General features: G+C 44.0%; 1 pseudogene; it reads left to right on the top strand.

Moving 5' to 3' along the window:
* LOC116088937 overlaps nucleotides 1–25514 on the top strand; it is a 68810-nt pseudogene that overhangs the window by 21104 nt on the left and 22192 nt on the right.

Genomic DNA, 25514 nt, shown 5'->3' with positions numbered 1-25514 from the left:
CCCCTCCCCTCCCCTGCCCTCCCTTTCCCTTTCCTTTTCCTTCCTTGATTGGTCTTACCACCCTGTGTGCCATCAATTAGCCTCGTGGGCACCTGACTACCAAGCAGTGAGTTCCACTGCTTCAACACCAACATCTGGGGAAGGGCAGGAGACCAGTTCTAGTTTTAGCTCTGAGGAATCACACCTATTCCTACCCATAAGAGACAAACTCCATAATGAATTTGTGTTGATGCAGTTTTTGTCTCGGGTTTAACTTTCAAACAACGCTCAAATTTCAAACATTGCCTTCTTCCTGAAAAATTAGAAGTAGAATGCTTTCAAATGATAATTTTCTTCAAAAGAGCTTTTTTCCCCCAAACACAATTTTTTCAAGTTGCATACTAATACTTCTGAGATGAAAATATGCACGCACCGCACAAACCCATGATTACCCCCTTGACAACCAGAACACGTGTTCTCCTGAAACAGCCACACTTACCAAACATTGGGCCTGTGTGATTAAAAAGAACTGCATCAAATTCATCAGGAATCCTTACCTATTTCTAGAAAGAAGTAATTGAGATAGCAATATAGAAGAAAAGAGGAAGAGAAGGGGGAACATGGCACAGGGGAGGGATGGAGGAAAGAAGCCAGCACACAGCCAAAGGACAGTGCTGCAGCTGAGGAAAACCCTTGTTAGAAGCTGCAGAGAGCTCCCAGACAATATTCCAGCTAGGCCCACGGCTGGGGAGTTCTCCCAAGATGGGATCAAAATGGTAACAGTGAGCAAACACTCGTTTCGAAGTTCAGCCATGGGCTACTTCATTCTTACCATAATCCTCATCATCATCACCATCACAACTTTGCCAGATCCCAGATTGATCCATTAAGATGCAGGAAAGCCAAGCTACTTGCCCAAGGTTGTGCAGGCAATACATGGTAGATCTGGGATCAGAACCCAGCAGGTAGGTACCCTATAAAGCTCACCAGGAGCCTCTAATCCAGCCACATTCTAAACCTCAACCACTGGCGTTATCCTACCTGACCTTTACTTTTTATTCAGAATATAAAGCTCTCCCTTTAATCTGAAGACAGGAACTGCCTTCACTCTGCCCCCATGGCCAGAAACCACACACACTTTTGGCTCTTTAACTGCAGAAAACTTGTATTTCTACAAAGTGAATATGGCCTTGTGAAGTTACCTAAAATCAGACCCTTTTATAACAAACAGGGAGGACTTGGAAAAATGTTTTAGAAGAAAAATGGTAGATAACAGTGAAGAAATAGAACTGGTTTCCATGTGTGGTCCAGGAAACAGCTTCGCTAAAGTGAAAAAAAAAAGTTTTGATTGTATGGGCAGCTGAAGATTAGAACCTGGGAGGTCTGTTTTGGAGTAGGGGAGGGTGGGATGTGAGTAAAAGCAATCTTGCAACAGTAAGGAACGGAATGAGCCTATCCAATCTTTTCAGAGCCCAAGGCTTCTTCCCTGGGCTCTTCCATCGGACTTCTAGAGTGTTCTCGACTAGCCTGACGGACAGGAAGAACAGCATTGGAGACACTACGACAACAATCATGCCTATATAAAACATCCAACAAAAAAGGAATTACGGATGTAGTTTATTCTGGCGGATGGTTCCTGAGTGGCAGGGGAGAGTGGCAGCAGAGAGCTGGGGCAGGAAGTTGAGCAATCGATCACATCTTCTACTGTAAATATGAAGCAGACACAGCAAAACGGAAGTGGCTGAGTGTATAAACTTCGCCTCGGGAGACAGCTTCCTCCAGCAAGGCTCCGCCTCTTAAATGTTCCAACAGTTTCCCCCAAGCAGTGCCACCAAGAGGCAACCAAGTGTTCGTATACCTGAGCCTATGGGGGAGACGTCCTCATTCAAACTACCACAAATACCCGATGAGAGATAAGCCAGAAAAAAGTAAAACCACATCAGAGGCTAAACTCCACCAATTACAGCGCATTGGAAATTCCCCACACCCGGGGGGTGGGGGTTGTATTCTTAATCCTGGGATCTATCAGTCCGCAGTGTTAGGATGGGGGAGGGGACCTGACTCACATACTACACCCCGGGGACTGATGTAAACCACAGTCCACAGGTATGTATTTTTGTCATGGGAAATTGTCCTTCTCGTGACTATACAACTTGTGTGTTCTTTCCCAGCGGGTTGAGGTTGAGTTCCCTCAGGATTTTGAGAAAGAGGTCCCTCAGCAAAGTGTCTGCCTGTGGGATGGTGTGCATTACAACAGATCAGACTACTGGTCCTGCCTTGTGTTAGCCTTTCTCTTGCTTTCTCTTCAAGGCTTGGCCTGCGTGCAGGCTCACCTGGTGATCTGGATGCTGCAGTTTCTCAGCCTATAACCCTTACATGCTAGGCTTGACCTCATCTACATAGAACTAGGTTCAGAGCAAAGAAAAGTGAAGTGCTTACACACTCCTTCCTTGTCACTAATAATAGTCATGATAATTAGCAAGATGTCTCGAACCGCAGGTATTATCATAGGCTTTTGATACATATTAGCTCATTGAACTCTCATGACCACCTGGGGAGTGGCTTCCAGTCTTGTCCACATTTCAGAGAAGAGGAAACCGGCCTGGGAACTCTTTCTCAGAGTTACAGGGTTAGTAACTGGCAGGACAGAATGCAAACACAGTTTGATGCCCACACTCTCGACCACAACACAAGCGACTTTCTTAGTCTTCCTCCCTGGGTGTTTTGACGGTAAGAAGCAGGGGGAGAGGAAGCAGCTGTTTTCTGTCCTGCTCAGACCCTACCTAACTGCCCTTGACACCTTTGCATTTTTATCCATGCAGAACAGAGCCATTTGGGTAAACTCCAGGTGAGTGAGCAGCTTTCTCTCCTACAGGACCGAAGATTTGAGAACGTTCTGCTGATGCTGGCAAAATATTGGAATCCGGCCTGCGACCGACCGTGTCCCAGATGGGATGTAAAGTTCCTTCCTGTGGTGGCAGACTTGAGAGCATGCAGGACTCATTCTTTACACACAGCCTCTCTGTCTCGACCCTCTGGGGCCACCAGCTGGGGCCAGCTACATCCACACAGGAGAACCTGGAACATGAGGATTGTGGAAAGTACAATAAACTGTATTTAAGAAACAAAACAGCAGAGATAAAAGGCACCTGTAATTATCAGGGACTCTGAGGAACCATGGGCAGCTTGTGTGGCTGCTCAGCTTCCATTCCTTTCCTTTCCTTTTTTTTTCTTTTCTTTTCTTTCCATTTTTAGTCTTTGAAATGATAATCTGCAGGGTGCCTCTGCCCACTTCATGAAGACTTCATGAAGACTCCACAGAGGAAGCTGATAGTGAAGCAAAGGTTACGGTGGCTCCACAGACCTCCCAGCTTTTGCTCCCTTGGCTTAATCCTGGCAGTGAGCTCATGGACCGTCTAGTCCAACTCCTCTGCCCAGGGCAGAAAGGTTAGGTGGCTTGTTTCCTGACCCCTGTTCTCACCTCCTTCTCCCTGCTTTCCTACCACAGGACCTGCCAGGGAGTAGGAGAGGGCACTGTTTCAGACACTGGCAGCTTTCACCTGGGTTCTTCTGCTCTCTCTGTGTAAGGGAGACTAGTCTGAGCTTAGATGCCAGCCAGAACTTGGAAGAGCTAGACCCACAATCATAAGGACTCAGGGCACAGCCCAGCGAGTAATTACAGTTCATCCACATAGGAACCAGGAGGAACGAAACAACAGGTGCTTTGAGAGGATTACAAAAATGTCTTTGTCCCTGGGCCACGTGAAAGGCACTTCCAGGGTGACAGGAAGGACATTTAGTGTTCTCACTTAGCATTTATTAAGTAAACTGTGCAGCCGAGCAGGCTTTCCATTCAACCCTTCTGGCTGTGTGCAGAAGCTTCTTGGGTGCCTGCCGTTTCTTCCTCTTCCTTACGAAGATGCTTATTGAACAGCACGAGGTACGTAAACATCGGCAAAGCGCTAAGAAGAAACCTGTTCAGTGGTCTAAGGGCTCACTCTGATAGAAGGGATCACAAAAAGATTCAAGAGCAAGGCTTAATTCAGGACATGCGCACAGCATCTATAGAAGGAGAAACAATGGCTCTGGGATCACGAGAAATATTTTTAATTTTTTCTCAGTTTTGTGTGTGCGTGTATATATATACATATATATACATATATATACACACATATATACATATATATGTGTATATCTATGTGTGTGTATACACATATATACATATGTGTGTGTGGCCACACTCACAGAGGCATCTCCTAGAACTAGAGTTGCAGGCAGTTGTTAGCCACTAGACCCTCTGCAAGAGCAGTCAACCTTCTTAATGTCTGAACTGTCTCTCAAGTCCCAAGGATGACAAGAGATGTGGTCTGGGTGCCTGGGAATCTAAGGAGCCTGCTTCTGTTCCATCAGCCTGTGAATGGGTGTGACTTTTTGTGTTTCTAACAAGCTTTTGGATGATACTGGTTCCAAGCTGAGGACCACACGTTGAGGAGGAACTGCATCTTGAGTACATCCATCCTTGGCAGGTGTGGAGTTAGGTGGGCTGGGCTAGCATTAAGGAAATCAAGATGTTGCAGAGGTTTGTTCCTCTGTGAAGGAGTAACTACGGTTACCTCAGTCACTAAAAAGAGACTTCTGGAAATCCTAACTAATATGAAAGTCCCAAGTGCTGGGACCATAGATGTGAGGTGGTATGCCCAGCTTCTCATTCACAGGTGGGAGCCACCATGCCCAGCTTCACATCGTCCACTCGAAGGGACAGCTCCAGTTTTAAGATGTCAGGTTAAAAAACAAATCGAAGCACCAACTTTACATCACACTTTGGACCAAGTAAAGGGGGCTGAGTTCAAAGCACCTTATTAGGCCTAGACCTAAAAGCCATAATTGTCTCAGACACCACTGAGCTACAAAGAGACCAGACACGTTTTCTTTTTATTGAAGTTCAGTTTAGAGTGTACAGTTCAGTGGCTTTCAACAAACACATAGTCATGTGATAACGGCCAAAAAGACAGAACAATTCCATCACTTCCAAATGTTGCTTCATGTTTTTCTCAAGGCACTCAGACACAAGGCAAATGGCTGCATGCATGCGGATGTGAGAGCCTCCACATCTCTAAGATCAGCTGGAGCTTTCGGGCTGCGGTCCCTGCTCTTCCACTCACACAACCACAGAAAGCCAAATTACTGCTCTGTGTCCCGTGGCTTTGCTGCCTCTGACAGGGACCACACAGTATTTGAATTTTTGTTGTTGTTTTTAGCTTTTCCTCATGTTAACAGTGACATTTGAGACTCATCTATACTGTTGCATCTTTGAGTTTATTTTTATCACATCATAATATTCTAAGGTTGGTATAGTTCATCTGTTGGCCAGCTGGTATGTATTGGGGTTGTATTCAGGGTAGGACAATTACAAAGAAAGTTTCTGTGACCATCCATAGGACTTGTGAACCATATGAATCTGATTTTGTAAGAAACTGCCAAACTGATTTTCTGAAAGCACTCATGTCTTTCGGCATTTTTATCACAACTGAAAGTTTAGATTTATTTACATTTCCTGCAGCACTTGGTATTGTATTAGCCCATCAGGGTGTGTGTGTGGGGGGGTGTTATCATATTTAATCTACATAAATGACTAATTGTTTTGCCTATATTTTATAATACATCCTGTGGGCCAGTTGTATGTCTTTTCTGACTCAAAATTATTTACAATAGTATACTTCAAAGATTGGTGAACTGAAGCCAAAGAAAGGAAAACATAAATCCCTGTATTTCTTCCACAGAGCCCTGGAGACAATGTTCCCAAGGACAAACTAAGAGGTATTACTACAAATTCAGAAAGATTTGCCCAGGGTCAGCAAGAAGCGCAGCAGGCAGAGGCTCCCGCTGCAAGCTTGGAAACCCGAGTTTGATCCCAAGACCCACATGGTAGAAGGCAAGAGCCTTCTTCCACCAGGTCTTCTGACCTCCACACACATGCTACAGCAAGTGCACCTCTCTCTGAAAAATGTAGATGGAAAATGGAAAGTCTGAATTTCTATAGTTTTATTCATTTAGTGGGATAAAGATGAATTCACAGATTGTAGAGGACAGATAAATAGATTTTAATATCATAGAATAATTTTCAAGTGAGAATGGGTATTTAAATCCTAAATTATTTTTAAACCCCTTAGATTGTTCATCTACAATAGAAAAATATAAGTATGGGACCATACGCATTATGAAGGGGTCTAGTACTGCAATCAGGCATGCTGGTGGACTCCAGTATTGCTAGAGAAAGGTAATAGTGAACTGCTATCACCTATGAGATTTTTGAGATCAATAAGTGGCTTTCTGAATGAAGTGGAACGGAAGGCCTTGAGAAGCCCCAACAGGTCTGGCCTCTCACTCAGGTGATGTGTACATAGAAGGTAGACCTCAGAACATGTGACTGTAGAGCATCTCAGAATTGCTGCCAGAACCAGATGTGACATGCTGTGCTTAACAACAACAAAGCCCTAGCTACCGTAGAGTGTACATGCGATCTCAGCAAGTTCTTACCTTATTTGTGTTGTTACTCATTTATTCATAGAACTATTGCCCCTTGATGGATGTTTCAGCATGATGTTCATGAGTTCCAGGTGCTCCCTTGCTCCAGGTCTCAAAGAGCAGGCAAGGCAACTATTAGGACCGTGTTTGAAATACATTGTGAAAAAAATTAAAAGGAACAATGAAAACTAAGTGCCGGCTGGACTCAGTCAGTCTGAACTCACACCCTGCCTCTGTCACGTGTACGAACATTGTTGGTCTCCCTGAGTCTCAATATCATCATACATAAAATTAAAATGATAACATCCACCATCACCCCAGAGCTTGTGGAGTTAATGCACGAATGGTATCTGGGATGTAGAATGTGCTTAGCAGATATTTGTCACCATTGTGTAGACACTTAACTGCAAACTAACTTAATGCTAAGCATTGAAAACTAAGTATGTATATAATAAAAGCAGAATGTTGCACACATACACATGAAAGATTCTGTTTAGAAAAAAAAAAAAGGTGTGCTAAACATAGAAAACTCAGGTTTGTGATCCTAGCACTTGAGAGGCTAAAGCAGGATTGCCAGGTGTTCAAGGCCAGCTTAGGCTACATGGAGAGTTGTAGGGTATCCTGAGCTGTCATACATATATATGTAAACGCGCATGAGCGCACGCGCGCGAATACACACAGAGACAGAGACAGTGCTATTAATTGTAATAAGGTCTGATTTCTATCTCAAAACATGTTAGTGAGGACTCATTTCTACAAAAGCATCCCACAAATACAGTGGGTGACTTGCCCTCTTCTCTAAAAGGGACGCTTCTACTCTTCCAGGACCACAAAAACAAGTCTGAGGATATTCTTTCCTGAAAATAAACCCCTGGCTTGGTCATGTTCAGTCCAGATAGTGGTCAGGTGTTGCAAGGCAGAGCACTTTGGTCTTTCTAGGGCTCCTCTCCATGTTGCTCACAGTGATGTCATCATCCACAAAGGGCATAACATTTTCCCCAAACATGTATGTTCATCACAAGAAGCAGTTACACAATGTGTGCATGACACACAGATGTCACTGTAAAAAAAAAAAAAAAAAAAAAAACGCCCAAGAACCAGAGAGACTGCCTAGTTCCCTCAAATATACAAACTCCCCTTTCTTGATGGTACCGTTTTCCAGGCTTCTTCCTTCTGATCCTACCAGGATCCCCTCTGTGGCCAGCCCTCACTCTTCTCCATAGAGGATGCAGACTGGAAAGTTATCACTTGTTTAGTGAGATACTTAGTGGGAATTTGACAACCATAAGAGCGCACAGGTGCACGGGTGCAGGTGTGAGCCCCTCAACAGCTCTAAAAGCAGCTGTGGCTTGCAGGGTGAAATCCCCATTCATCATACAACCGTGGAGAGCCAAGAACAGACTCAGAGGTGAGTTACTGAAAGAATTATTCCTAAACAGCAAAGACCAACTTTTTAGTGAATTCCAAATCCCGGAGTCACACGAGTCCAAAGAGGGAAGTTGTGAGAGTCAGGAGAGGGGGCAGGAGGCAGTGAAAAAATAGAAGCGACAGAAATAGGCCTTCAGTGTTCTGGCTGCTCATTAGACCAGCACTGAGCTAGTGCTCATATGGCCTGAATAACTGATACTTTTTATAAGTAACTGAAGAGCTATAAAAAGCTTAGCATTTAAGAAAACAACAAACAGCTGTGGTAAATGAGCAAGAAAAAAAATCCAAAAGAGCAAGCAAGCATTGTCTGGGTGGCAGAGGGTCAAGCTGCTGCAGGAGGAAGCACTAAAGCTCTCCTGCTCGCAGTTGCTATGGTGTATGGACCACATCCCCACCTGCTCCCCTGCTCACAGTTGCTACAGTGCATGGACCTCTCCTTCCCCCTCCCCCACCTCCCCTGGCCATACCTCTCCCTGAACTCGTCCTCCTTCCTTATCAAAGAGAAAGAACACATGCAAATCAATAGAGTGCTCAGTCGTTATTGCTTGAAAACAGCATTTGTTAACACAGGAGACCTAACCATGAATTAAGCAGTGTCTACCTGAGGTCTTACAGACCTACAGTATGAGCAAACCTCTCCCTGAGGTGAGCTTCCACTGCATTTTAGATGAGCCTTATTGAACTGGGAACCCTGGGATTCGTTTATGTGCACCCTGAGATGTCCCCTTCCCTTTAACAGGAAGCGTCATCCACAGGAACCTTGGCTAGCAATGGGTAGCAATATCCCTTCCAACTTCCTCAGTTGGCTGTCGGTGGGAAGGAGGAGTGCAGTAAAGTGACCAGACACCTTGGTTCTGGTCTCTGAAGTCAACTCCAATGCTCACTGTTCAAGACTTGAGTGTTAATCCCTCTGCACCTCAGCTTCCTTGGTAGTAAATTTAGTAAGTCAGTGTTTCCTTCCTCTGGTCTTCAGCTGAATCTCAGGTTAACTTGCTACTTAATTCTTGAGAACCATCTTGAGTGGCCCACAGACATCTCCCCTTGTTTCTGAGCTTTGGGTAATATTCTTAATAAATGCATTGTAAGTACTAGTTGGATGAAATGGAAAAGGAGCAAGAAAACGATAGGTCTGTTGTTAACTGAGCAAAGGTTTTTGCTTCTTATGTTATGGATGGAAAGAATTCAACCAAGACAGATAGCAAAGGAAAGGACAGTATACTCCAGAGAGACCGCAATAGGCAGGCTGAACTAAGTGCTTTGGGTTTTGTGTTGTGGGTTTTAAAGCCATTTTAATAAATATTAAGCAGGTGGTATATTCACGAGGTCAGATGACTCCCTTCTAAATCATGTTAGACAAGACCTCCTTTTATTTTTTACAATCTATTCTTCTCTCACATATTATATCCCAATGGTAGTTCCTCCTTGCTCCCTCCTTCCAGTCCCTCGCCATTATCCCCACTACACCCCAGATCCACTCTTCTATTTCCTTTCAGAAAAGAATGGGCCTTTTAGGGATATCAACTGAGCATGGCATAGCAAGTTACAACAAGACTAGGCACAAACCCTCATATAAAGGCTGGACAAGGTAGCCCAGCAGGAGGAAAAGGATCCCATGAACAGGCAAAAGAGTCAGAGACAGTCATCCCCACTCCCACTGTTAGGAGTCCCACAGGAACACCAAGCAACACAACCATAACTTATATGCAGAAGATGTAAGTCAGACCTATCAGGATCCTCAATTGTTGCCTCAGTCTCCACGAGCCCCTATGAGTCCTGCTTAGTTGATTCTGTGGACTGCTTCTTTTTAAATGGTATCCTTGACCCTTCTTCCATAGGATTCCCCTAGCTCAAACTAATGTTTGGCTGTGGGTCTCTGCATCTTCTCCCATCAGTTGCTGGATGAAGTCCCTCTGATAACAATTGGGATCTCCTTTTAAATGCATTTCTTTCCATAGTTCTTTGGAAAATTCCTCATTGTGGCTCAAAACAACAATGCGCACGGATAGAAGGAAGACTGGGCCTTTTGAGGGTGTGGGCTGTTCATAAACTAACAGGAATGGTAGTTGGAAAGTGTTGTGGCATCACACCTCTGATAGAGTGCGAGGAACCTGACTGCCGCTTCAAGTACATCTAATCACCCAGGGATGCTCTGGCCAGCTCCCTCTACAGCATCTACAGCACAACTCTCACACATAAGAGAGCATTGTGGGAGATGGGATGAAAAGATCCTAAAGACCTTTGGATTATAAGGATGAAAGACAGAGGACTAGGATATGATGGCAGAAAAGCAGGCAGGTAATCCCAACAATATGCAGCCTACAAAGGCCCTAAACAATGACAACACCAGTTGACGTTCCAACATGGATGGGGGAAATCTCACAGGGCCCCACCCCTAGGTGAAGAGCTACAGGAAGTTGACAGATGAGAAAGAGATAATCTTCCCCAGGGATGAGCTCACAGTTGGTTATCTAATACCAATTGGTCTAGCCTAAAAACATATGTGCAAAGAAAACGAAATGAACTCAGCATGTTATAGTTTTATATTTATTTGTGTGTGTGTGTGTGTGTGTGTGTGTGTATGTGTTGGATCGTTTTATGTCATCTTGACACAAGCTAAAGTCATTTGAGAGAAAGGAACCTCAATTAAGGAAGTGTCCCAAAGATTCGGCTGTAGGTAAACCTGTAAGGCATTTTGTTAACCAGTGATTTAATGGGGCAGGGCATAGGCCATTGTACATGGTGCCATCCTAAGACTGGTGGTCCTAGGTTCTATATATAAAAAAAAAGCAGGTTGAGCTAGCCAGAGTGAGCAAGCCAGTGAGCAACACCCCTCCATGGCCTCTGCATCAGCCCCCGCCTCCAGGTTCCTGCCTGACCAACTTCAAGATAGATTATGTAAATGTACGTCACATAAACTCTTTCTTCCCAACTTACCTTTGCTCACGATATCACCATCATAGCAATAGCAAGTTTAATTAAGACACTCTGTGTGTGTACCTGATAAGAAAAAAGAGCCCATGAAGTGGAGAGGGAGTGGGGGAGGGGCATGGGAAAGGATGGAGAAAAGAGAAGTGGGGAGTTAATGTGCAAATACAGAACATACATATGAAGTTAAAAAAAAAGATAAACTTAATATTCTGGAAAAGGAAGTATCTGTAACCAAGAATCTACACTTAAGCTTTGCAGTTGGTGGCACACACCTTTAATCCCAGCACTTGGGGGGCATAGGAAGGTGGATTTCTGAGTTCGAGGCCAGCCTGGTCTACAGAGTGAGGTCCAGGACAGCCAGGGCTATACAGAGAATCCCTGTCTTGAAAAAACAAAAAACAAACAAGCAAAACAAAACAACAAAAAAAGTGAATTCTAAACAAATATGGTCTGTATTTATATCCATCAGCAATTTCTGAGAGAAAAATGACAAAAGGGTCATCTTTTTGAAGAAAGTAAATATTTGGTTCTCAACTCAAAGTACTCAACCCAAACAACTTAGGGGAAAGAAGGTTTATTAAGTCACAATTTCAAACATGAGCCCTGAGCCCACTGCCTGGGACCTAACGTGAGGCTGGACATAATGGTGGGAATGGTATGGTGGGACACACAAGAGGCTGCCCACCTCTTGCCGGCTCGGTGTAAAAGACGGGCAAAAAGAGGCCAGAGCCAAGACATTCTCTCAGAGACACAGTGACCTCTTTCCCTAACTAGGTCCACCTTCCAAGGCTATTCCACCTCCCAATAGTTAATTCAGATTTTGGTCCCATAAGTGCAATAAGCCATTGATTAGGACCAAGTACTCATGATCCAGTTGTCTCTGGAAATCCCTTTATAGATGCCCGCACAGGTGTGCCTCACCTATCTAGGCTCCTCTCCTTTCTCTCGCTCTCTCTCCCACATTTATTATTTTTACTTCATGTATATGAGTGTTTTGCTTTTGTATCTGTCTGTACACTAAATGCATGCACCAAGTGCTCTCAGATACTAGAAGAGGAGGGTATTGGGGTCTTCTAGATCTGAGTTACAACAGACAGTTGTTCGATCCATCTGGTCCTCTTTCAATTCAACCAAGATTAGCCATCATGCTGAAAGATCAGGCTGTTTGTTCCCACGGCTGTTACCACTGCAGCATTTCATCCATACAGCTTCTGGGGGAAAGCTATGCATTATAGAAAGGCCTTCTTGTTCCAGGCAAATTGGGTGAACATCCCAAATAAGGAACCTCTCTTACATCTACCTTAGGACATCGACCTCCCATAGACAGAGCTTTAGTTGAAACCTGTACGCAGAAAACCACTCATTTCTGGAACTTGTGGATTCTGGAACAGTGTCACCACAGAACACTGCATCCCCTTTGCACTGTGCAAGCATCCCCATGCCCCTTGCCATACTCAGGCCACTATGGAAAGCAGACAAAGGTCTGAGGAGTGTGGATTTGGGCACAACGAAGCTTTTGAAAGTTTGCTTTGACATCCCTGGTTCAAATTTATAGCCCTGGTCCACTCAGACGCAGAGGGGGCCACCAAAAGAAACTGACACCGATAAAGGTGGAGAAACCATTCTGGGTTGTGTTTCTAGCCTGGAGATGCTCTCCACACCCGAGAGTGGTACTCCGAGGTGGAAGACCACGACTCCTCAAATCTATTCTCTTCTAGTCTCAGTGGCAGCTCCGTGCTCTCTCCTTTAGGATGATTTCTAGCATAACCCAGCCCCCAGCCCCTACCCCCACCCCCATCCCCTGATTCCCCTGCTAAAACTGCAGCCCTGGTCTTTGATAATTAAATGTTTTCCCCTCCAGGACCTTGCCTACCTTCATTTTTCCTCTAAGCATATGCTCTGATTGAAAAAGGACACAATTAGTCTTCTCTCCCTTTTCATCAGGGTATTCGTCTTTGCTGACCCAACACTGACTCATTCCATGATTCATCTCCCCAGTGCTCTCGAAGGGCAAATAGGTGTCAAGCCTGAGGGAAGTGCTTCTGTGAACGCACTTTTTACTGGAACCTATCCTATTGCAAGACTCTTCTGCCAGATTCCATTAGGAAATTGCAAGCAGATGCATATATCCAAGTGTCCTCTTCTCTTCTCCTCATAATATACCGACATCAGATCTCAGGGAGGGGCTGAGCTGACTGCCTCTCATGATTTCTGGGCACAGCAGACATGCAGGGCAATGTGAATCCCGAGTATGCAACTCATGTGCACATGAATACATATCACATATCCCCTCTCGTCAGTGAGATTCTTCGAAGCTACCAGACAGGGGGAGAGCAAAGTGACAATCGATATGTTGTACTTCAGAATGTCAAGGGAAGGCCATAACAAGATGGGCAGCCTGCCCCAGGATTATGAAAAGAACAGAAATACCTAAGGATTGATTAGGGGCCGGGCCAAATTCCAGGCTTGAACTCAATCACAAATTATACTAAAAGCTCCCACGGGAGGGCCCCAATTGGCAATTTTTTTTGAGCCATGCATTCCATTCTTCTGATACAGACGTCATTCCTGCCTGAGAGATGACTGGAGAATTAAAAGCCCAAGCAAGAAGTGCATTCAGGAACGGCTGCTTTCCATCCGAATGCCCCCTGCCTTCCTGAGACATCTCCCACAATCTTTAAAAATGAGGAGTGGGTTTTATTATTCCACTTTGCCATTCTGGCCCCTCATGAAGGCCAAAGCCAGCATTCAGAACAATAAAGAAAATCTCAGATGGCAATGGCCAGGTTGGAAGGCTGCACTGTGGCAGACACACTTCCAAGTAGAACTGTACGAGGCAAGTGGAAAGATGTGGTCAATGTTTATGGAAATGTCCTTTAAGGTGTTTTCCTATTCTTTCCGGAACATTTAGGTCGTGTCTTTTTCTGTGGACAGAGACATATACTTAACCACTAGCATATTGTATAAGAGAAAAAATATATAGACCTTCAAGACCTCAAAATATATAGCCACAGTCCCAACCTTCATTACCAGAAATAACTAGAGGAAATGAGAAGCAGGTGGGGCAAGGCTTTCCTGAGTGATGCCAGGACTCCGCTTTAATTCAGCTTGTGTACGGCCTGCTCCCCCACTCCCTGTCTGGCTGACCATATACTCAGAGGTCAAACTACTAAAACCAAGCAAATACACTCAATTTCCTTTAAACTTAACCTCTGCAGTAGGAAGCACAGTTCTCTTGAGATGACGGGAACTTCAGGGGTCTGAATTAATCAAAGACAACGCTAAGACTGTGTGTGTGTGTATGTGTGTGTGTGTGTGTGTGTGTGTGTGTGTGTGTGTGTGTGTGTGTGAGAGAGAGAGAGAGAGAGAGAGAGGAAGAGAGGCACTGAAAATCTGAAAGTTCTTTATTTCTTCAATGGATAAATTATATCTTCCAGACAATAGTGTATGAGGTCTGTTGGCATTCACCACCATTCCTTTGGTGTATCTGACAATATCTTTGGTTAATGACTGGTAAGTGAATGAAGGGAGCACAGGGCAGACCTAAGGACACGCCTCTTCTCCCTTCCATAAAGAACCCACATCACTCCCTTCATGTTCTCTAGGCAGCTGTTTTAATCCTTTGAAATTTTAGAATTGTCCAAAAATGTAAAGGTGCCCATTAGCATATGCTTTGAATATATACCAGAGACTACCGTCCCACACAAAGGAAGCATAAGACCATTCACGAGTCAGCATTCTACTTGAAGCAAGATCCTTCTTTGTTAGTTTACAGCCTGGATCTGGGAGCATCACACATGATTTTAGTAGACAAAGGGGGTGGGGTGGGTCAGGAAATGAGTTTAAGCCCTGCTTCTGCCTCTTCCTGAAGGCTAACCTTTGACAAGTCATTTAACCCCTGGATAACTCAATTTCCCTATCTGTGAAATGAAGCATTGAAATAGATCATTTCCAAGGTCACTTTCTGCTATAAAATTTTATGACGTCTAAGACTCTGGATATATTGGAAAAGGCTGTGTGCGTATGGGTTTGCTGCACTTAAAACCCCAGGGAGCTAGAAAGACTTTAAAGTGATACACGATTATGACAGAAAGTTAAGAGGATAGCCATGTTCCTAATGAACGAACTTGCTCAAAATTCATCTCTGTGCAAGGAAGCCTTTGGTTATAGTGGACTCCCACAAAAGCTGCTCCCACAGAGGGGAGTCAGAGCTGCCACTTTAGAGCTTCAGCTCACCTCCTCCTGTCAGTTCACCCTGTGGATGCTCCAGGAATACTGCCTTTCTCTTACTGAGCCTCTAATCTAATCAGGGAACTGAAGCAAGTGCCTCTGGCAATTTGTGTAAGTTTGGCTGTGGGCCCATTAACCACACATTCGTACAACATCACACATACACACACACACATATATGCACTACAACACACACACTCAGACACACACAGCACACCATATACACCACACATATGCACACATATCCACAACACATACACACACATACACACCATACCACACATACATACACACAGCCACAGACTCATACATACACACATACAAACCTACATACCCTCACACACACATATACACACACACATACATACATACATACATACATACATACATACAAACTCACACACACACATACCCATATACTTGCATATACTCACAGACACACAAAGCATACCATACACATATACACCACACTATATATACACACACATATATGTACCACATATACACCATACCACACATACATATGGACATGAACAACTACCACCCCCCCACACAGACTTACCTATACACACATATAACCCCCACACACACACATTTTCACACACACATACAAACTCTAACACATATACATCCACACCCTCACACAGACACACACAAGCACAGCATAACATACACATATACACCACACTATAATACACACACACATATACACCACACACACAAATACACTATACCTACACACACATAACTACCACAAACACATATAAACCTACAAACACTCACACATATTTTCACACACACTAACACACATTCAAACTCACACATACACACACACCACATTGGTAGTGGTCCCCAGATTAATGCCCAGGCTTCATGGATAGACAGACATGAGTCCTTACTGAAGGAGTGGATTATTATACTTCTTGGTCATGTATTTTCAATGCCAGATGTTCTTTTGTGTCTGGAGTCAGGGATAAAAGAACCTCAACTGCAGGGCTGACACCTTCCTGGGGCCCAGAACTCCACTCGTCATTGCCTGCTTTCTGCCACTCCTTCTTTTTGACTATGCCAATACGAGCATCTCTGCTGACCGTGCTCATCCTGGTTTATATAATCTACTCTATTTGCAGTAGCCACACTGATACCCACATTAATTCACCCTGCCGCCCCAGGAGTGTGGGGCATGCAGCTGTGCTCAGCCTTTCTCAGAACATAAGATCCATAAGCAATTTATTTTTTCAAAGTTTTGCCAGTCATATCCTACCTCACCCGCCTTGCTAGTTTTCCTGTGCCCTGATCCAGTGTGTGGCATCTTCTTTCTCTCATGCCATGGTGTTGATGTGACCCTGTACTCGGATGATGAGAAAATACACTTGCAGGGCTGAGTTCTCGTTTGAGGTGACTGAATCTCTCTCTCTAAATGGCAATTCCTTATAATGTAAAATGGATTCAAGCTTTTGGAAAACTCTGAACTTTTTTGTGGCCTGAGTTAACAGGACATACTTTCAAGTGGATTGCTTATAAGTAGAGTAGAGTAGGTTATATAAACCAGGATGAGCACGGTCAGCAGAGATGCTCGTGTTGGCATAGTCAAAAAGAAGGAGTGGCAGAAAGCAGGCAATGGCGAGTGGAGTTCTGGGCCCCAGGAAGGTGTCAGCCCTGCAGTTGAGGTCTCTCCCTTCATTGTCTCTAGCTGATAGGTACTATTACATGTCCAGTATTCTTCCTCTCCACTACATTCAAAGTTTGAAGTCCAACCCTTAGACCTAAGAATGTGACTTTATTCAGAAACAGACATGCTAAAGATGTGATGGGTTAGGATGGGAAGATTATGCTGGACAGGGTGAGCCCTTCACTCAGTATTGGTGTCCTTGTTACAAGAGGACACTCAAAGCTGTACATGAAAGGAAAGCATCATGTGCCAAAACAGGCAGTCATCATGCTTCTACGAGCCAAGGAACACAGAACATAACCAGCAACCCATCTCCAGCCCACCTCGGTCTCAAACTACTAAGCTCCAGAATTTTGAGTAAAGAAATATCTGTTAAGCCACTCTGTTAGTGGTGCTTACAACAGCCCTAAGCAACTCACACAACCAGCACATTTGGATACCTTCATCTAGGCTTTTCTTTAAATGACCAAGAACAGCGCCAGGGAGATTTCGGCTTAAGAAGTAAACACACTTGTCACTAAGCCTGATGAGCTGGGTCCTCAGAACCATGTGGTGAATGAAGAGACCTGACTGACTCTCCGAGAGTTGTTCTCTGATCTCTGTGTGTGCTCAACATGTGCAAACAAATACGGACCCACACAATTAAATAAACAAATGTAAAAAATTAATTTATCAAGAGTGTATCTTTTTTGTTGTTATTTTTTGTTTGTTTGTTTTTGTTTTTTGAGACAGAGTATCTATGTGTATCCCTGGCTGTCCTGGAACTCACTCTGTACACCAGGCTGGCCTTGACCTCAGTAATCTGCCTGTTTGTGTCTCCCAAGTGCTGGGATTAAAGGTGTGTGCCACAACTGCCTGGCAAGAACGTATCTTTAACAGTTTGTTTAAGTCTGATTTCTTTGCCCATTGTCACACCACACCACACACACACACACACACACACACACACACACACACACGTGTCCACACCCAGACACAGATCTGTGTGTGGGATTGGCCCCACTGGGCAGCTGTTGGGAATGCTCCATAGACCACGCTGTAATAGCCAACGTTGGGAGGGCGGGTGTTTTCTTTCGCTCCACTCTGACTTAGTGAAAAACATAGAAGAAGAAAAAAAACAGCACGCTTACACACTCATTGGTTTAGGCCTTGTCATGATTCCTTTTAATAAGCTGCCAATAGATTTTAGTCATGTTCTGGCAAAGGTTTCCCCAACCACAAACACTACATAGTTGCTGAATGAGTCACCACCTTGAGTCATCTAATTCCTTGACCAGTACGTGCCTGCTGCTCACAGCTCACAGCTCAGCGTCTGCTTATGGGTTTTGTTTTGATGGGTTCCCTGAATTTTCTTAAACACGTTCTAAGGCTCAAGTTAAAGACTGACTATGAATCCTTTGGGAGTCAGTGGCGTGTGAACTGGCCAGTTGTCAAGAACCAAAATGCTAAGTTTCATTAAGCCCTCTCATGCATTAAGCACGGCTTGATGTGCCCTTAACACCAGGGGAAGCAGCAAGTGTAATCTAGAAACTTTGCCCTCTCAAGCTGTAAGCCTTTTTACTGAAGAATCCAGGAGGGGAAAAGGGAGAGAAACAAAAGGGCTTCTGGGGAAAGATGTCAGGGGAGCAGAGCCCACCCGTGTCTCCAGACAGGCTCTGGGAATTCAGCATGTACACCAGACGTCTGGATGCCTTAGAAAGAGCAGAACGAAACTATAACCAAATGGTTATTTCTATCAAAGACTAAATAAAGCAAATAGACTTCTGGGCTTATTTTTACATTTATGTGTGGCTAAAAGATATTTTCCTTATAGACATGTTCTCATCAGAAGATTCCTTATGTATGTGTGTGTTTCTGTGTGTGTGTGTGTGTGTAAATATGTCTGTGTATATGTGTCTCTGTGTGTGTGCATGTGTCTGTGTGTGTCTCTTTGTGTGTGTCTATATGTATGTATCTGTGGCTGTATGTGGCTGTGTGTATATGTGTCTATGTCTATGTCTGTATCTGTATTTGTCTGTGTATCTACATTTGTGTCTTTGTGTCTTCATGTGTGTCTTTGTGACTATGTATATGTCTGTGTGTCTTTATATATGTGTCAGTATCTCTGTGTCTGTGTCTACTTGTGTGTCTGTGTGTCTGTGTGTATGTATATATGTGTCTATGTGTGTTTGTGTCTGTGTGTATGTCTATGTGTGCCTCTGTGTCTATGTGTATGTCTGTGTGTGTCTATGTGTGCGTCTGTGTCTATGTGTGCGTCTGGGTGTCTATGTGTGTGTGTGTATGTGTATGTCTGTGTGTATCTGTGTGTGTGTCTATGTGTATGTGTGTGTGTCTATGTGTATGTCTGTGTGTGTCTATGTGTGTGTCCGTGTGTGTGTATGTCTGTGTCTGTGTGAGTGTACCTGTACGTACATGCATCTAGAGATCTGAAGTCAACCTTTGCTGTGGTTTCTTATTATATTACTTTTCTGTGACTGTAATAAAGAAACCATGACCAAAAGAAACTTAAAGACTACAATATTGATTTTAGCCCCAGAAGCATAAGACACCATTGTGGTGGCAGGATATCACATCTCCATCTACACACAGGAATCACAGAGGGTGAAGTAAGTATGGAGCAAATCTGTCCACTCTCACAGGCCTCCTCCAGTTATGCACTTCATTCAGGAAGACTCCTCTCCCTAAGGATTCTGTAACCTCCCCAAACAGCACCACCAGCTGAGACCACGTAGTCATACATCTGACTATAAGGGACACAAAGAGCCATCATCCATGAATTTTGACACTGTCTGTCACTGAACCTGAACTCACCAATCAGGCTGTTGTTATGTGACAAGACTTTCCTGGAGAGACATAACACACACTTCTGCTCACCTCACATAGGACACCCATGGCATATCAAAGGACAAATATCACCAAAGTCCAATACAGTGAACCATAAGTTTTATTGGGGTTAGTTAAAGGAATATGGATGAGAAGTTACTTACAGGAGCAGAAATGACTCAAAGACAGCTGTGTCACCAAAGCTCAGTCCAGCATGGGTGACAGCTCAGAAAAGCTAGAAACCCGGAGCACATTGCACAGACCACAGGCAGCTCAAAAGGTTGGAGAGTGTCCTTCCCAAGTGCCTTGGTCCCTGTTTCTTCTAGAAAGCTGGTCCTGTTTCAGTCTCTTCTTTGCTGCCCATGCTGTCTGAGTCTTCTTTGCTTACTCTTGGGATAGCAGAACCTAGTGAACTTGATTAGTTTCAGGAACTTCCTGAGACCATTTTGTGTTGTGTTCTGGCTAAGGAGCTGGCCGGCCATCCAAGGAGCTTGAGAATCTACCTGTCTCCATCTCCACGCAACTGGGTAATAAGAGCTTAACAGCACCCCATCATATCCTGCTATTTTTGAGACAAAGTCTGGCCTGGAAATTGAATATAGACCTCCAACTCACCATCATCTGCCTGCCTCTGACTCCCAAGTGCTGGGATTAAAGGCCTGAGCCACCACACCCATCTACACTTTTCTTTCCTTGTGGACCTTCCTTTTCTCTGGTTCCCACATTTAGGGTGAATCTTCCCATTCAAATAATCTAAGGAAATTCTTGGGAATGCCCAGCACCTTGCCTTTTAGTTAGTTTTAGATCAATTCAAGCTGACCACCAAGATTAACTATCATGATAGTATTTATCATCTACTCATGGAAGAAGGAAAATCCAAAACTAAGGGATTTAAAGAAAGCTGGCCAGACACTAATGAAGTTGTCCTTATAAGAAAACTACAATATTCAAAATACCTCTATCTACCATCCCTAAAGAATAAAATATTTCCTAGTTAAAAACAAAGAGTCCTGGCTGGAGAGATACTCGGCCTGAGGAGTGCATACCAGGTCTGAAGAATCCACATGGAGAGTCAGGAAATCACTTGTTTTTCATTTTGTTTGGTTTTGTTTCTTTTTGTTTACTTTCATTCTTGCTGGCAAGCTCACCTGTCCTATTGCTGTCCTTGTTCTTTTCATGACTGAGACTAGAACCGGCTTCTTCAGGGTTCCCAGGTACAATGAAGACTGGTAGCTCTTCTAGTATCCCTCCAGGCCTTCAGCACCAAACTGGAACTACTGAAGCATCCAGCCACATGAACTAAGCAGCCATGGGATTCTTGGCTCCTCCAGTGCGAGGCAGCCATGGTAGGACTATCCGACCATGTTGTATCAGCCAATTTACTAAGTCCAATTTTAGCATACATTCGGTCCATCAGTTCTGTTCCTCTAGAGAACCCTGACTAACACAGTATGGAAACGGAAGAGAAGTTCTAGGAATTCAGTTCAACCATGTCATCTTATCCTCCAACGTCCCTAAATAACAGTAGGAGGTCTGAGGCTTCTGCCCTGGCTGGAGAGGCCACCACAGTAGTGGAAGAGTAGCCATTTAACCACGTTACTCAAGACTTACATTTTAAAGGCAATATACAACTCTCATAAAACCAGTTGTTTTCAAAACAGCTCTAAGAACAGACATGGCACAACTGTAAAGATCAAAGACACTGGGTGATATGATACATGGAAGGGAGTCCAAACACTCCTCACTCTGCACTCTATTCTCTACCTGCCAAGGCAGCTGGCCTTGAAGCAGCCATCTACACAGAGAAAGCTGCCTTTTACTCAGACCACACCCCTCCCTGCCTTAGGGTTCAATTTCTGCTTCCCCCATCTGCAGAGTAAGGTTAATGACACCAATGCTCACAGACGAAGGATAGCCAAGAAATGCCAGCGGAGAGGTGATAGACCGGAAGTATAGCCCACACATTGTCCATTCTCTCCATCAAAAGGTGGGTCACCATGAGCCCAAATAACTGGAGCAGTCTTGAGAAAGAAGAACAAAGGCATAATGTTTTATGATTGCAATTTATATTTAAAAGTTACAGTAGTCAAGACATTTTTACTGCCATAAAAACAGACATGTAGGTCAATGGAACAAAACCCCAACTGTATAAAGTCAACAGATCTTCAACGAGGCCATCAAGAAGATACACCCAAGAAAGGGATTCCCCTTACCTCCACTACCATCTCTCTCTTTCTTATAACCCAGAATGGCCTCAAACTCATGATCCCCTTTCCTTTGCTAAGATTACAGGTATGTGCTGCCACTCTGGGCTGATAGTTTTCTTAAGAAATGTGTTGGTTAAATGTATAACCACATGCCAAATCATGAGATTGTCTTACTTTATGCTGTACACAGGAATCTACTCCTGATGTAAAAATCTAAAGCCATCAAACTAGGACAGGGTGTAGAAGAACATGTCCTCGACCTCAGAAATAACTCTTCTGATGCTTTGTTAAAGACTGGCAAAAAAAAGCAGATATAAATAAACAGGACCACCCACAACAGAGCTTCCGCACAGCCAACGAAATGAGCAAGCAGCTTGTGGAAGGAAATGTTTGCAAAGTTAAAGTAATGAACTTAAGCTACATAAAAAAATGCATAACAACAAAACCCAAATAATCCAATTAGAAATAGGCAAAGCATAAGCATCTATATGAATAGAGATTTTTTTTAAATGAACTAAAAATTGTCCAACACATATGTAAAAATGCTCACCAACACTAATCATCAGGGACTGTACCTCAAAACTAAGTGAATGCTCACCTCACACCCATTAAGATATCTATTACAAAAGACGACCAGTATTGGCCCAGGGGAAGATAGGAGGGATCTCCCATTATGCTGTTGGGAGGAACAGGAACTGGTTCAGTCAATATGGAAAACAGTACAGAGGTTCTTCAAAAAGTAGAGCTACCATATGACCAAGATCTTCCAAATATATACCTAAAGGAATATTCTCCTGGGATAGACCCAAGAGAAATGAAATAAGCACCTGATCTCCACGTTCCACGTTCATTACAGCCTTCACAGTGGCCAAGATATGGAAACAGTTCAGTGTTCACCAGTAGATACATAGATAAGGGAACTGTGATATAGGGCTAGGATAGATCTCAGTGGAAGAGTTTGCATAGTATCCTAAAATGTAAAAGACCCCCAGGCCAACTCACAGCACCACACATAGAACTATGACATCGTCTGTGTGTCAGATATTATAATAGATACTCCAATACTATTCACAGCCTTAAAAGGGGAGATGCTGTCATTCGTAACACCATTAACAGACTTGAACTTGGAGGATCTATACAAAGTGAATTAAGGCAAACATACTTCATGGTCTCACATGTAGGGCCTAAATGTATCAAGAATACAGTGGTAGAGTAGGACAATTGGTTTACAGGGTGCAGAAGAGCGAGAGAAGAGGTGGGCAACTGAAGCTCGAAGGATGTAAAGCTGCAGTTACACAAGGTGAGTTAATTTAGGGATCTAATGCACACAGTGAGGGCTGTAGCTAATGACACTGGATCATAGACAGACACTGGCTGTGAGAGAATACTGCCGATGCTCTTACCACAAAGGTACCTCCATAAGGTGACAGGCATTGAAATCTGCTTGACTATGGTAATGGATTCACTATGTATGTCAAAGCAGCATGTCCACTCTAAACACGTACAATAAAAAAGAAACCGTGCCACAGATGAAGAGAACTTAATTGGTGTTTGATCTAGGCAAGCAGCTGTATTTCTAAAACCCAATTTCCTTATCTGTCAAGTGAGCTGATGCAAGGTCCTTCCTTGCCTATATGATTATTGCTGAAGAAGGGCAAGTGTGTTCACTCACACTGAGAGCTTAGCGCTGACGGTTGCTTGAATGTTGACTCTCACCCACAAAGCCACTTACCAGCGTGAGTGAAACCAACCTGGCACAGGAGTCTAGGCGTCCACACTGTATTGGAGCCTGTCTAGGCTCCTGGTTCTGCAGTTACAACTCCACACTCTCGAGAGATATCAGAGGATATGTATATAAGTATATATATGTATATATATATATACATATATATATATATGTATATATATATATATGGAATAGACAGTTTCCATTTTGTTTTGCAAAATTGATGTTCTAGGTCTACAGCAAATAATATATTGTTGAAAATGGGTCACTCTCCTTGTTTTCCTACCATAATGGACTCTGGGATTGGAAAGAAAACCCTCCCAACACCAAGACTCTAGGGAGAGAACTAACCCACTCGGCATTCGTCTCCAGAGAGAGGCACTGTGACAACCACAACCATACTCCGCAGGATAATTGGCAGTTACAGAGCCAAGTTTTGTGAACATACACAAGACTAAATCATCATATGGACTACAAAAAAGCCAGCTCCAGCTCAACCTGTCAGCAAGTAAAGAAACAAGCAGTGAAGCTCCTGGCAAGTCATCGGCACTTAAGACAATCTGGGGTGAAGGGGGAGAGCAGTGTGCCGCCCTGGTGGGAACACTGTCTGACCGTGGCTTGGAAGGAAGTTAGCAGGGAAGGGAAGAGACATGGGCACAAACTGATCACAGAGTCTCATCCATCTCAGGCTGTGCACACTGCTTCTAATCACTAACGACATTTTCCTCTAACTTAGATCATCTGAATATGTTCATTTTTTATATGTTGCCAGAGGGTCAGATAAATCACTTGCATCCATACTTGCCTGAGTGGAAACGGTTTTACCTCTTTGGGGGCATCCAGGTTAGTTAGTTCCACAGGCTGGCTTTCAGAGGAGGTTGAAGCCCTGTGGGTTTCAGAGATGTACATTTGGAAGAAGAACACAGAGAAGCTCACCCTGAATCGACGTACTGTCTTCTTCCAACTTAACATTCCAGAAATAATTCTGCTCACCCTTCGGAAACATTTTATTCTCCTCTCAATTCATCCCCTTGGGAGGTCTGGCAGGGCCTGTTATCAAGACCTAAAACTTTGTATCCTGCCTGCTTGGTTCCTCTCAGAATTTAAAAATTTGAACACCTGACTTGCTGCTGCATGGGGACCTTTTTCATCTAGGGAACACTGACTAAGTGTCAGTATCTCAAAGCGTTGTGCAGAGAGAGACTGATACTGCAGGCTTCTATTCATCTGCAAATGGAAAGGACCAGCCATACACCAAACAGTGAAGCAGCAAATTTGAATAAAGCTGAGCCCTTGAGACCCCAATGATAGTCAATCCAAGGAGGTGGGCAGGAAAAGGAGTTAATGCAAATTGAAAAGCACAGCACCAACTATGGGATTGCCTATCTGACCCCACCTGCTGACATCTGCCACGAAGCGCCACAGTGAGACCAAGTACCTGGAGAAGATGGCCCTGGACCCCAGCCCTATGTGATATCACCAGAGCTGAGCACCTGTGCCCACCCCAAAACAGTCCAGCAAGAGCTTACCGCTTGTGTGGGCCTTGGGGGTTTTGTTTTGTTATTGTTGTTATTGTTTCTTCTAAAATCTTGTGTGCAAGCCGGGCAGTGGAGGCACACGCCTTTTATCCCAGCTCTTGGGAGGCAGAGGCAGGCGGATTTCTGAGTTCGAGGCCAGCCCGGTCTACAGAGTTCCAGGACAGCCAGAAAAACCAAAAAATCCAAAAACAACAACAACTAAAAAACTTGTGTGCAGCTCTGGAGAGGAAGCCTTTGTCTGAGGCTTGCCACATTCCCTTTATTCTCCCTTTCCCCTCATTTCCTTATTGTTTTCCCATGTCTGCTGCTGTCTTCCTCTCTTTTCTGCCTCTGCTCTGAGGCCCCAGTCCCCTTGTGCCACAGTCCAACTCCGAGTAAAACCTTGTAACCTACCATTCTCTTTTCACTGTGTGAAGAGTGGCAACATATTAACATCCAGCATTTTTTTTTTTTTTTTT

Source organism: Mastomys coucha, unplaced genomic scaffold (assembly GCF_008632895.1).
Source record: "Mastomys coucha isolate ucsf_1 unplaced genomic scaffold, UCSF_Mcou_1 pScaffold14, whole genome shotgun sequence".
In the NCBI taxonomy this organism is placed as follows: Eukaryota; Metazoa; Chordata; class Mammalia; order Rodentia; family Muridae; genus Mastomys; species Mastomys coucha.
The sequence above is the reverse complement of the archived record's forward strand: the minus strand, read 5'-3'. Positions and strand labels throughout refer to the sequence as shown.